At 43.4% G+C, this 12,350-nt stretch overlaps 1 protein-coding gene and 1 non-coding gene across 3 annotated transcripts in view; one reads left to right on the forward strand and one right to left on the reverse strand.

Moving 5' to 3' along the window:
- MBOAT2 (membrane bound O-acyltransferase domain containing 2) overlaps positions 1-12,350 on the forward strand; it is a 147,074-nt gene that overhangs the window by 94,131 nt on the left and 40,593 nt on the right. The window lies entirely within an intron of this gene.
- On the reverse strand, positions 8,469-8,627 carry LOC115868419. Its single transcript, XR_004045587.1, has one exon. It is a non-coding gene; the product is annotated as a U1 spliceosomal RNA (small nuclear RNA).

Below are 12,350 nucleotides of genomic sequence, written 5' to 3' on the forward strand. Positions count from 1 at the left end.
CGCTACTGGGGACAGCTCTGGAGACACTGCGGAAAGTGTGCCCTGTGTGCCCGCAGGCACAGCGGGATGAACCGCGAAGGGAGTGCATCAGGGCAGCAAGGGGAGCAAAGTGACCAAGTCCCCGAGGAGTCCTGAACAGAGACTCTGACTCGGTGGGGGACAGGTCCTGACACCTCATCGGCACAATTGGAAAACACTCTTAGGGGTCAGCAGACAGACGTGGAGCTATCTATTGGTTTTATTTTATTTTGTTTTTTTCTTTTGCCTTATATCTGTCTATGTAAGATAGGCAGGACAAATAATCCCGAGGAGAAAACAATGGTCCCGGTGGGACATGGGAGAGAAGTCGACATGGAGGGGGAGCTGGGAGCCAACAAACTCAGGGATAAGGGAGCAACAAGAAAGCTAAAATTGATGGCGAGGAGGGGGTATAATGGTTGGTGGGGTTTGATCAGGTGCAATGTATCCTTGAGGAATTACTGAAAGCCTAATGGAGGGTGAGCATGATAGTGGGACAGGAGGAAGGTGAACGGAAATAGAGGAAAGAAGTAGGAGGCAAAAGCTATTTATAGAGGTATAGCTGTAGGCATGTATATATGTAAATATATTAGTTCATAATGAAAGGGATAGACGCCAGTGTACATATACTTACATGTTAACTGTTACGGTAGCAGACAGACTTTGAGCCTCCACTCAAGACCTCCCTCAACACAAGAACGTTTTGTTCTGATAACCTGGCACTCTGATACTCACCTTCCCGACCCAATCACTGAAGACAAAATGGGTGCATAAGCAAATGTGGTGAAGAGAATGGATGGTGCCTGGCTTATAGGCCTGGGGCCTTATAGGCTTGAAGTTAAGCAAGCAGCCATCCAGCAGGGAAGCAAATAAGCCCACATGGAAGGAGCACACCAACCTGTGTGATCATGAGGTGTTGACGGGTTTTAAGTATCAGTTATCAAAATAGCCCATAAAACAATTATATCGATGTGAAAGATGAGGGTAGGAGTGAGACCCAAAGCCCATCTGTAGACAATTGGACATCCCCCCACAGAAGGGTTACAAGGAAAGGACGATTAAAACAGGGTGCAGTATAGCACCAACAAAGCAAACATCATTCCTCTACTTCCTGAAGGCTTCTTCCCCCCCAGTTCTACCTTACAAATCTGGCTAGACTGGAGTACACAACATTGTACACATTAGAGCTCTCGACACATGGAATTCAGGACAGATAAAATCAGGAAGTAGTGATATCACAATGGTAGGGGGAAGAAGGGGGAGAAAGTGGGAACCCATCACAAGGTTGGATATACCCCACCCCACCCCACCCCACCCCACCCTGAGGGATGAATAACAGAGCTGTGGGTGAAGGGAGACAATGGACAGTGTAAAACAGGGAACAACAATACTAATATATAATTGATCAAGGATTCACGAGGGTGGGGTGAGGAAAGGGAGGGGAAAAAAGAGGAGCTGATATTGAGGGTTCAAGTAGAAAGAAATGGTTTTGGAAATGTTGATGGCAATGTATGCACAAGTGTGCATAATACAATTGAATGATGGATTATTAAAAGATGTGTAAGAGCCCCCCAATAAAATGATTAATAATTTTTAAAAGACTCCTATGCACAGTGTAATGTAAATGATGAGATGGGAAAATATGTAAAGAATGTCAAATACTGTAAATAATGCTGGTGATAATTAGCTCATACTAAGCCTGCATGTTTTCAAATATAAGATGTCAATTTGGAGCCTTAGAAGTTGTTTCATTCTTAAAAATTGTTTATGATGGAGTTAAGTTTACAACTTTGAGATAAAAGTATTAAATAGTGATTTAGAACAGGTTATTTTAATCTAAATTTTAACTTAACTTAAATTTAATTTTAAAAGTTTAATTTAAAACTAAACTTTAATTTGATTTAAATTTAATTTAGAAAGTTAAAATTTTAACTCACAGAAAAATTTTTGTGATTGTCTTCACAAATAAACTAGTCTGTGGGACCAAACATCATGTTTCTGCTCAGCAGTGAATTCAACAAACCACTGTCTTGGAAGATAAGTACCTGGTGGCCTCAGTCTAACTAGAGACCACATTGGTATGATTCGTGTCTTCTCAAGCTACCTGCAGTGGTAGAATAGCATCACTTATCTTCAGTCCTGGGATTCAGCTGTAATTAGGGTATCAGCTTTTAAAGAGCTTCTGTTGGAAGGCCTTCAGATAGATTTCTTAGATGCACTATAGCTTTGTTAGACTGCGTTAAAAATCAGAAGGAGCTTCAAAGGCGAGACGGTTGTCATTGAATAATGTGTGTGCTCAGGTTTCTCTCCATCACACGGTACCTGTCCTTGACACTGTCGTGCTAAGAGAGTGAGTAAGGTGGGTTTGGGAAAGCTCCCTTTGTTTTCTGAGGTGAGGCCTCTTGCTTCCTTAGCGTTGTCAGCAGCTGCCAAGACCAAATGAGATATTCTATGCCCTGCACATAGTGAACCCTAAATGCCACTTTCTTAGGTTGCGGCTAAGCTTGCTCTTGTGCGTGTTCAAGGACTGAAATTCAATCAGACACAGTGGCGCAAAGACATTTTCACGTACTGATGGCCCTCATCAAACACAGCCCCTTAATGATGCAAGAAATATTCCTGAATTTTAGCAGTGCCTCTGTGTAAATTGAATCATAATTAATTAAAAGCTATTAAAAGCAATACTCCCCTCCTAAAGATTGTAGTAGATTAGGTAAAATTTTAGCCCTGAAGAATAGGACATTATTTTTATTAGCATGTACAAAGGCAAGTCAAATAGTATTGATTCTAGGGTTCCAGTTCATCTATAACACAGGTGTATTCCAACCAAAGTTGTTTAAACGTTTCTCTGCAGTCAGTGGACGGCTGCAGACAAGTCCTCTCAGTGATCTATCTCAGTTTTCTCAGAGGATTTCTGCTGGTGTAGTGTTTACAGATTGGGCTGCTAACCACAGAGTCAGCAGTTTGAAACCACCAGCCCTTGCAAAGGGAGAAAGACGGGGCTTTCTACTCCTGCAGAGTCACAGCCCGGAACCCCAGGGACCGTTCTACCGTGTTCTGTAGGACCGAATTTGAGTCAGCATCGGTGGCAGTGAGTTTTCTTGGGTGCCTGGAGGGAAAAAGTCCAATGAAAACAGTAGCGTTGGCTGGGATCCGCCGGGATCCTTAAGTTCAAGGCAGGGAGCTCACGGCTACGATGACAGCTTTTGGGGTTCTAAAAGGGTCGTCTTGATAGATTTTCTTGAAGGACAGGCACAGGGCAGTCGTGGAGGCTCACTAGGAAGAAGTCACAAAAAAACTGAAAGCCGCATTGATGAGAAAAAATAAAACTCACTGTCATCGGGTCAATGCTGACTCAGAGCGGCCCCTGTAGGGCAGGGCAGGACTGCTGGTGCAGTTGTCTAGACTCGATCGAACTCCAGGGGAACAGAAACCCTCCTTTTTCTCCCAAGAGACGCTGAGGAAAAGGCCGGGACATTGTGCAGAGGAATTTCTTTCCATCATTACAGTGCACGTGCTCATTCTTGGAGGGGAGCAGGAGCTTCCCTGGGAGAATCACATGGAGAGACCTCACCCCATCCACCCTACAGCCCCGATCTCCAAGCTCTTCTTAGCTCATCGAACATTGAAAAAGGACACCTTTGGGGAGGCCATATGTGTGATTTTGGAGAAGGCTTAAAGCACTGGAGATGGCAGAATTCTCCAGGGAAGGGCTAGAGAGATGGAAAGAAGTGGGTGCCCTGATGGAAGCCGGGTGGAGGGGCAGTGCCTTCACAGGGTGACCCTCATTGAATAAAGGCATCGGGACATTGCTGCCCCTTGTTGACTCTCTGAAGAAGAACCAGACCACAGATGGGTCAGCTAGCGTTCTTCTGTCCGCCCCTTCAGTCTGATTGTCAAAATATACTCTGGGGACTCTTGCAGCTCCTATGAAACACAGGAGTAGTTTTTAAATGATATCATTAAACTTAAAAGCAAACTAGAAATGCAGAGTTAAAATAATGTCGTACGCTGTATACACTGTGCCAATTTTTTGTTTGTTTTTAACAGTTTGATTGGCATATGGTTCACATATCATACAATTCCAGTCGTTCATTCACATCAAGAAGTGTTATACACAAGCAACGATACAGTCAGTTTTAGAACATTTGCTTTATTCTTATACTCACCGTTATTATCTTTCCATTTCCCCACAACCTCCCCTGCCATACCGCCAGGAATCATTAATCCAGTTACTGTCTGTACTTTTACCTGTCTTGGGTCTCATATACAGAAAAACATTAAAACAGCAACAACAAAGTAAAACAGATAAAAAACTTCAATTGAAAAGAAAGCAGAAAATATTAAAAAGTAGAACAAATTTCAAATGGATCAAAAGGGATATCAAATGATAAGGTGTTAAAATTTAACTACATTTGTAATCATCCACTTTCCCACGCATTCTGCATGATAGCAAGGCTGTTTGTATCCCTGGTCTATTATGCCCATTTTTTTTAACCTGTCTGATGTCATCCATGCATTAGCTTAAGATATGCACTAGCCAAAAGGTTGGCAGTTCAAACCCAGCCAATGGTGCCTGAGACAGCGGGTGTTGCGATCAGCTCCCACAGTGCCACGGTGCACCACTTCAGCCCCGCACCCAGGGAACTTCCGTGAGTCAGAGTCCGCTGGTAACAACCAAGAGCAACAGCCTTCTCAGTCTAAGAGTATTTTATAACTGTAAAGTAAATTTTGCTTCGGGAATGAAAGTTTGCAACCATTCGATACTATGTATCTGACCAAAAAGCAAAGCCGTTCTCACTGCCCTCCGGTCAGTGCTGAGACCCAGTGGCCCACAGGACAGGGCAGAGCTGCCCCGGGGGTTCCCAAGACTGTGACTTGACAAGAGTAGAAAGCCCTGTCTTTGCCCTGCAAGGAAGGAATGAACACTGAAGTCCCAGTGGGGAAAGACGAGGCTGTCTGTTCTTGTAAAGATCAGAGTCTGAGAAACCAAGGGAGCAGCTCGACTCGGTCTCCAGGGTCCCTAACACTTGGTTGACTTGTTGACGGTGATTTTTAGAAGCTTTTAAGGTGTCATTATCCTAACATCAAATTTCAAAAGCATGTGTTTTATCACACCCTTGTTTCCCCTTGGTAACTTTATAAGAAGGTATAGATTTAAAGTTAAATTTAAAATAAATTAAAATGTAATAGAACTAGAGTAAATTTAAAATAAATTTGTACATACTGCTTTTATTTATTCCATATATTGATCTTATTGATGGCAATCTGGTCCCCTCGGAAGGGAATAGTGAGAGCCTTGTTTGTGTTGAATTGAAAAAACTCCCTGCCGAGAGAGTCAGTTCTGACTCACAGTGACCGTGTGGGGCAGGGTAGAGCTGCCTCTGTGAGCTTCCAAGATCGCAACTCTTAGGGGTAGAAAGGCCTGCTGTTCCCCATGGAGAAGCTGGTGGTTTGTTTCCTGGCCCCACTCATAACCTAGTGCACCAACAACATTCTCTGAAGTAGGAGTAGTTGGGATACAGGACATTTTTAAAGTGAAACAAACAGGAAAATTGTTTTGTTGCGTACATTTTGAAAGAATGTCTAGAAGCCCTGATGACACCGATGGTAAGCCCTGCCCCTCCAGGGTTCCTCCCACTGAGATGCCAGCCTGGGGAGCCGCCCGATGAGGCAGGCCTGCTCTGCCCTGTCAGGTCGGTATGAGTCAGAATCCACTCTGCAGCACACAGCAGCAGCGGGTAGGCTAACCACATGATCTTCGCATGCTTGTCCATAGTTTAAAGAATGAGGATGACTTTTCATGGAAATGTGAAAGGCCTTGAAAGATCTCTTTTGTAAGAGCTACAATTCTTAGGAGTAAGAAGTTCTAGCCCCGTTATTTCAAAGATCCTCTGTAGCTCAGTGCTCTTGTGCATCTATAAATAGACCGACTCCTCACTCATTATCCTGGGGAGGTTCCAAGACCAGGAAGTTCTGCGGAAAATAGTAGATGCCTGTATTATTACACAATTGCCAAATTTCATCATTATAGAAGTCAAACTAAGTCCGTGTGGAAGGAGCACAACAGCCTGTGTGATCCAAGGTGTGTAAATAATAAAACCCAAATCTGAAGACGGGACGGGAATAGTAGCAGAGCTTAAATTGTGAACACCTGGTTTGTAGAAGGCTGTGGGGAGCCCTGGTGGTCTAGGGACTACACAGGGTTGGCAGTTCAAAACCAACAGCAGCTCCTTGGGAGAAAGATGGCTTTCTACTCCCATAAACAGAGCCTCGGAAACACATGGGGCCAAGGACAGGTGGGGGTGGGGTGGGGTAGTGGTGTCGCTACACGTCAGCATTGACTTTGTGGCAGTGCGTGTCTAAAACTCCTTTTCAGGGTCCACATGGGTTAAGTTTGCAGTGAATCCCCTCTGACCAAAGTCAGGATGTGGATAACTTTGCTTTTAGAGAGAGTCATTTACGGCAGGTGTCATTGGGTAAAAATGAATTATTACCCTATCATTTGATCTCTCTTTTGGTTCTTTTTAAAGTTGTTTCAGTTTTTATTTTCTCCTTGAGGCTTTTCTATGTTTTGTCCAGTCATTGTTATTGATTTTGTTTGTTTGGTTTTGTATGATTGTGTTTTATCTGATTTTCTGCATATGAAATCCAGGATAGTAGATTAATGGCTTAATAAATTCCCCAGGGACATGGCAGGGGACGATGGGAGCTAACCGAGCAGGGGAAGAAAATGTTCTGAAGTTGATTATGGAGGTGATTGAACATATCTTTGTGATATGACTGGAAAACTGTATGATATGGGACATCTATTCCAATAAAACTATTTTTAAAACCTTTTCATTATATAATTTCCAGACCATGGAGAATCAGTGCTTAGCCAAGTTGGAACATAACTTTAATCGTCATCATCCTTATACCTTGGCATTTGTTACTGCCTCACATCCTGTTATTAATGCACCAAAAGGCCAGATTAGTACTTTTTTAAGCTATTAATTGTTGCATTTCACAAGATGTTAACAGTTGCTATATTTAGATGATGGGATTACAGATAACATTGCATTATTTTCTTTTCTTGGCTTTGTGTTTTCAAAACCAAACACATTTCATTTCATAACAGGAAGTACTTTCCTAATGGTTTAAAAATGAAAGTTCTACTGTACCATCAAAAACAATGTGTAAACCGTTTTATTGGCACATTATCCACATCTCATACAATTCAGTCGCTCATTCATCTCAAGAAGAGTTGTACAATCATCACCACGTGCCCGGCTATCAAAAGATATAGCGTCTGGGGTCTTAAAAGCTTGAAGGTAAACAAGCAGCCATCTAGCTCAAAAGCAACAAAGCCCACATGGAAGAACACATCAGCCTGTGTGATCACGAGGTGCTGAAGGGATCAGTTATCTGGCGTCAAAGAACAAAAACTCATATCATTGTGTGCTCACCTCCATGATATGATCACTGAAGACAAATGGGTACATAAGCAAATGTGGTGAAGAAAGCTGATGGTGCCCGGCTATCAAAAAGTATAGCGTCTGGGGTCTTAAAGGCTTGAAGGTAATCAAGCGGCCATCAAGCTCAGAAGCAACAAAGCCCACATGGAAGAAGCACACCAGTACTCTGCCCACTGTGCCAGCAGGGATTCCCAGAATGTAGCTGCTATGTGACTAGAAGGCCCCGTCTGTCTCCCAAGGAGCAGCTGGAGGTTTCGGCCGGATGGCAGCCCGTCTGCGTTTTCTGCGTGTAAATCTTTTCCTGACTCTTGCTTTTCACAGTAACCCCACTAACGGCTGCTCCTCACCATTATCACTGTAATTGACGTCCTCATTGTGAGCCCACTTTTCAGATGAGGAAACTGGAGCACAGTGTGGTAAACATTGGCTCCAAGTCACACAGTCCTCAAATGTAGAGCTGGGACTCAGTTCCCCACAGTCGTGACTCCTGGAGTTAGGCTGTAAGTTACACGGATCGGTACTGCTAACACACGTAGGACGGTACTGGTAGTTCAATAGGAGGAGGCTTCAGGAAGTGTGCAGGAAAGCACCATCGCAATCTGGCTTCAATTTAGAGGGTCCGATGAGGCACCAACCGTGCCAGGCACGTCAGGGTCGGAGAGCTGCTTCACAGCCCATTTGATCAGGTGCTCGTGGGCCTTGACGTCCGTGGTGCCCACAGGTGTGCTGTCAGCTTCTATCTGCTTCATGCCCGACTCCGTGGCCAGGGCAGCGTGATAATTGCGTAGCGGTCACCCGTGTTTCTCCCGGGCACTCTCCCAAGGAATTTCGGGCTGCCGCTGGAAGGTGAGGGACTTGTGGATCTTTTCATCTTGGTCTTCTTGGCCTTTCATACCTTCGCTTTGACTTTGGCTTCAGCTTTGAAAGGGGCAGAACTTCCTTCCTTGCCGTCAGCGCCCTCTTTGTAAAAACACCCATTATCCTTTTTTTAAACAGGGGAGAGCGCGAATGGAGTCACCCACTACCCAAATTACGCAGTCAAGTTTCCCACATTTGGGGAAATTGCAGGGGTCAGCACTTCCGGAGTGCAATGGATAAGCCTCGCCCTGGGAAAACCACCTTCGTGATTAAAACCCATTATCCTTTAATTACGTTTTTTCCCCACAAACTTTTTGAAGTCTCCGTGTAAATGCTGACTGCTGTCTAGAGGTGCTATGACATGATGCAGAATGGACTCACTGACAGAGGTTTTAGGTTATTTGGGGATTTTTAATATCATTTCATCACTCTCCTCTCGTTGGGTGTCGGCGTTTGTTTTGAACTTGTTTCTATTATAGGACGCTAGAGTGAAATCTCTGTCATCCTTATCATTTTCTCAGGATAAGCTTACAGAAGTGAAATTTATTAGTTTAAAAGTTTGAATCCCCCCCCACACACACGGGATCTTGAACATGTTCAAAGCATTTCAGGAAAATTGAACTGGTTATGGTTTCCCTACATGGCTTCTCTCATAATTACTTAATATTACATTTATTGAAAATCTTTGATAGGAGAACAGTACATGGTTATAATTACTAGTTACTCTTGTTTTTTAATTAACTTAAAAGTTAATACAGTTTGAAATTTTAACTTGTAATCCATCATTTTTTTCATTTATACCCTACATACTCTGATCATTCCTGCTTCTTCTTCTTTTTATATACTTTTATTGGGGGCTCTTACATCTCTTATCACAAGCCACACATCCAGTGTGTCAAGCACATTTGCACATATGCTGCCATCATCATTTTCAAAGCATTCCCTTCCCACTTGAGCCCCTGATATCAGCTCCCCATTTCATTCCCCTCCCTCCCCCATCCTCCCTCATGAACCCTTGATAAGTTATAGATTATTTTCATATCTTACAAAGTCCTCTGTTGCACCTTACCTATTTTTCTGTTGTTCATTCCCCTGGGAGGGGGTTCTAGATTGATGCTTGTGATAGATTCCCCCTTTCTCCTCCCACCCTCCCCTAATCCTCCTGGTATCTCTACTCATTGTTGGCCCCGAGGGGTCTATCTGTCCTGGATTCCATGTGTTAGAGGAAAGTTGTGTGTTTCTTCAGTGCTGTACTGCACCCTAACTGGCTCATCTCCTTGTGACCTTTCTGTGAGGGGATGTCCAGTTGCCTACAGATGGGCTTTGGGTCTCCACTCCACATGCCCACCCCGCCTCCCCAATTCACATTGGTATGATTTTGTTATGGTATTTGATGCCTGATACCTGATCCCATCGACACCCCATGATCACACAGGCTGGTGTGCTTCTTCCATTTGGGTTTTGTTGCTTCTTAGCTAGATGGCCGCTTGTTTATCTTCAAGCCTTTAAGACCCCAGGCACTGTATCTTTTGATAGTTGGGCACCATCAGCTTTCTTCACCACATTTGCTTATGTACTCATTTTGTCTTCAGTGATCATGTCGGGAAGGTGAACATCATAGAATGCCGGATTATTAGAACAAAGTGTTCTTGTGTTAAGGGAGTACTTGAGTTGAGACCCAATGTACATCTGCAACTTTAATTCTTAACATATATATAAGTACATAGATCTCTTGCCCTCGTTATATGTAAATATATTTACATATGTGCATGCCTGTATTTAGACCTCTATAAATGTCCTTTGCTTCCTGGTTCTTTTCTTCTATTTCCTTTTACTTTCTTCTTGTCCCACCATCACGTGTGGCCTTCTTTCGGGTTTAGTAATTCCTCACTGCTACAGTGCCCATTAAGACCCACTAGGCATCCTGCACTCTTCTCTTCATTGGTCGCCCCCCTCCACTTCCTTTCTCCCACCTCCCCTTCTCCGTATCCCCCTGGAACCATAGGTCCCGTTCTTTTGGTCTCTGAATTGTTTATCCTGCCTATCTTATCTAGATAGACATGCAGAGACATTAATAAGCGCAAAAACCAGGCAAAGCCAAACAACAACAAAGGAAGTCAAAACCAACCAAATAATAACAACTACACCCCCCCAAAAAAAATAACAACAACAAAAAGAAAGCCACTGAAAAAAATGGAAAAGCCTATAAATAGTTCAGGGTCTGTTTTTTGGCCTTACAAGTGGTTTCCAGTCGAGTCTGATGGGGTGCCACACTCTGTATCCAAAGTCTATTTTCATCCCTTTGCTCCCCTTGCTGCTCTGTTGCACACCCTTAGTGCTTTGCCCCAGCGTGATGGGGTCAGATTGGGCACAATTCCCCCCCTGTGTCTCCAGTGTTGTTCCCCCATAGCAATATGACACCATATCTCTTTATCCATAAGCATTTCAGGAAGCAGATAGAAAGTTTTTGCTACATTTGCATCCGTTTTCCCCAATTTGTTGTTATTTAGTTGATTTCTTCATATTATGTTGCTGCTGTTGACTGCTGAAAAGCTGGCCCTCGTGGGCTACAGACCAGGGCTTCTCCATAAGGTCTTCTTGCCCCTGATTCCGACAGGGGCAGATGGGAGGCAAACTACCCGGCCTTTCTGCAGTGGCACATCTGCATGGGTTTGTTTTGAACCACCGACCTTTCGATTAGCAGCTCATTTGGCCACCCAGGCTCCTCTGGTCGTATTCTAGACGTTCTATGATAGTAGAGCATATTGTTACACAATTGGGCCCTGAAACCTCCCAGGATTGCACATTGTGACAAACTTTCGGCAAGTCTTGTTTCTCCTTGAGATTCCCACTGACCCCTTTGAGTAGCTGAAGGGTTGAACTGAGCTTGGCTTTGTCTCAGGTGTAAACAGTGCAGCCTTCTGTTCATAGCGCGAACGTCAACTAAGTGCTTTACATTTCTGTTCCTTACTAATGGAACCAAGAAAGCAAGTGACTTGTGTTCCCACCAAAAAATGCTGTCTCTGAGTGGGTTTTTGTTTTTAAAAACCTCCTGGTTTTTTCAGTGATCTTATCCTACTTTTGTGTCTGTAGGAAGTTGACATTTTATAAATATGACTTACTAGAGATGCTATCGTTATATTGTGCCCTACAGGAACTATTACTTGAACAATTGAAATTTTTTTCAACTAAAAAAATTGTTTTTATTATTCTTAATTATAAAATAAAAGTAGAATGTGTCATTCAGAGGTGAACCTAGAAGTCTGGCATAGTACATGTATAAGAATCATTTGTTGATGAATTCAATAGTGACTAGTAATAGAACTGTTAACTATTAATAGTAACTGACATTTATGAATGTCAAATACCAGGCCATGCAAATGAGGCTACCGAATCCTTATTAGAACCCCAGGAGCTCGGATCCTTGCTGTATTATAGATGCAGACACTGAGACGCTGTGAGGTTAACTCATCTGCTCAAGATTGAGCAGCCAGAAAATAGTGGATTCAAACTTCAGAATTAAATTCAAGATTGCTTGATTTAAAATCAGCATTCTTTATACCGTGCCGGGCGACCATGAATTAAGTGAGCGCTCCACTTTGCAGAACAAAATCATGATGAGATTCCATTTTCCATGGTATGGCTGAGAGAGAGTGGAACAAGACAGGCAGGGGGTCATTGACTGTCGGAGTTCAGGAGAAGGGGTGGGACACAGAGATGGCAAAAGCACGAGTCCCACTGTGATGTGAGTGCCCATATGAGGGGGGACCCTAAGAAGTTAATGTACATACAGGTAGTCCCTGGTTACAAACAGCCCACAGTTAGGAACCAGCCACCACAATGCCAGTTACGTTAAAGAGTTCATTCATACTTACTCAGTGGCCTTGCTTGGCAAGGGGCATCAAGCATTGTTATCATGGATATTCTGATTGGTGTCTTGTTATGCAAAAGATGTTCTAGTGCACCTGTTTTCTAGGCATAGAAAAGTTAACTAAAACACTTTGAGTCACTGAAACC

The sequence above is a fragment of the Echinops telfairi genome, unplaced genomic scaffold, assembly GCF_000313985.2.
Source record: "Echinops telfairi isolate 266 unplaced genomic scaffold, ASM31398v2 ScPeMD7_9;HRSCAF=40, whole genome shotgun sequence".
Lineage (NCBI taxonomy): Eukaryota > Metazoa > Chordata > Mammalia > Afrosoricida > Tenrecidae > Echinops > Echinops telfairi.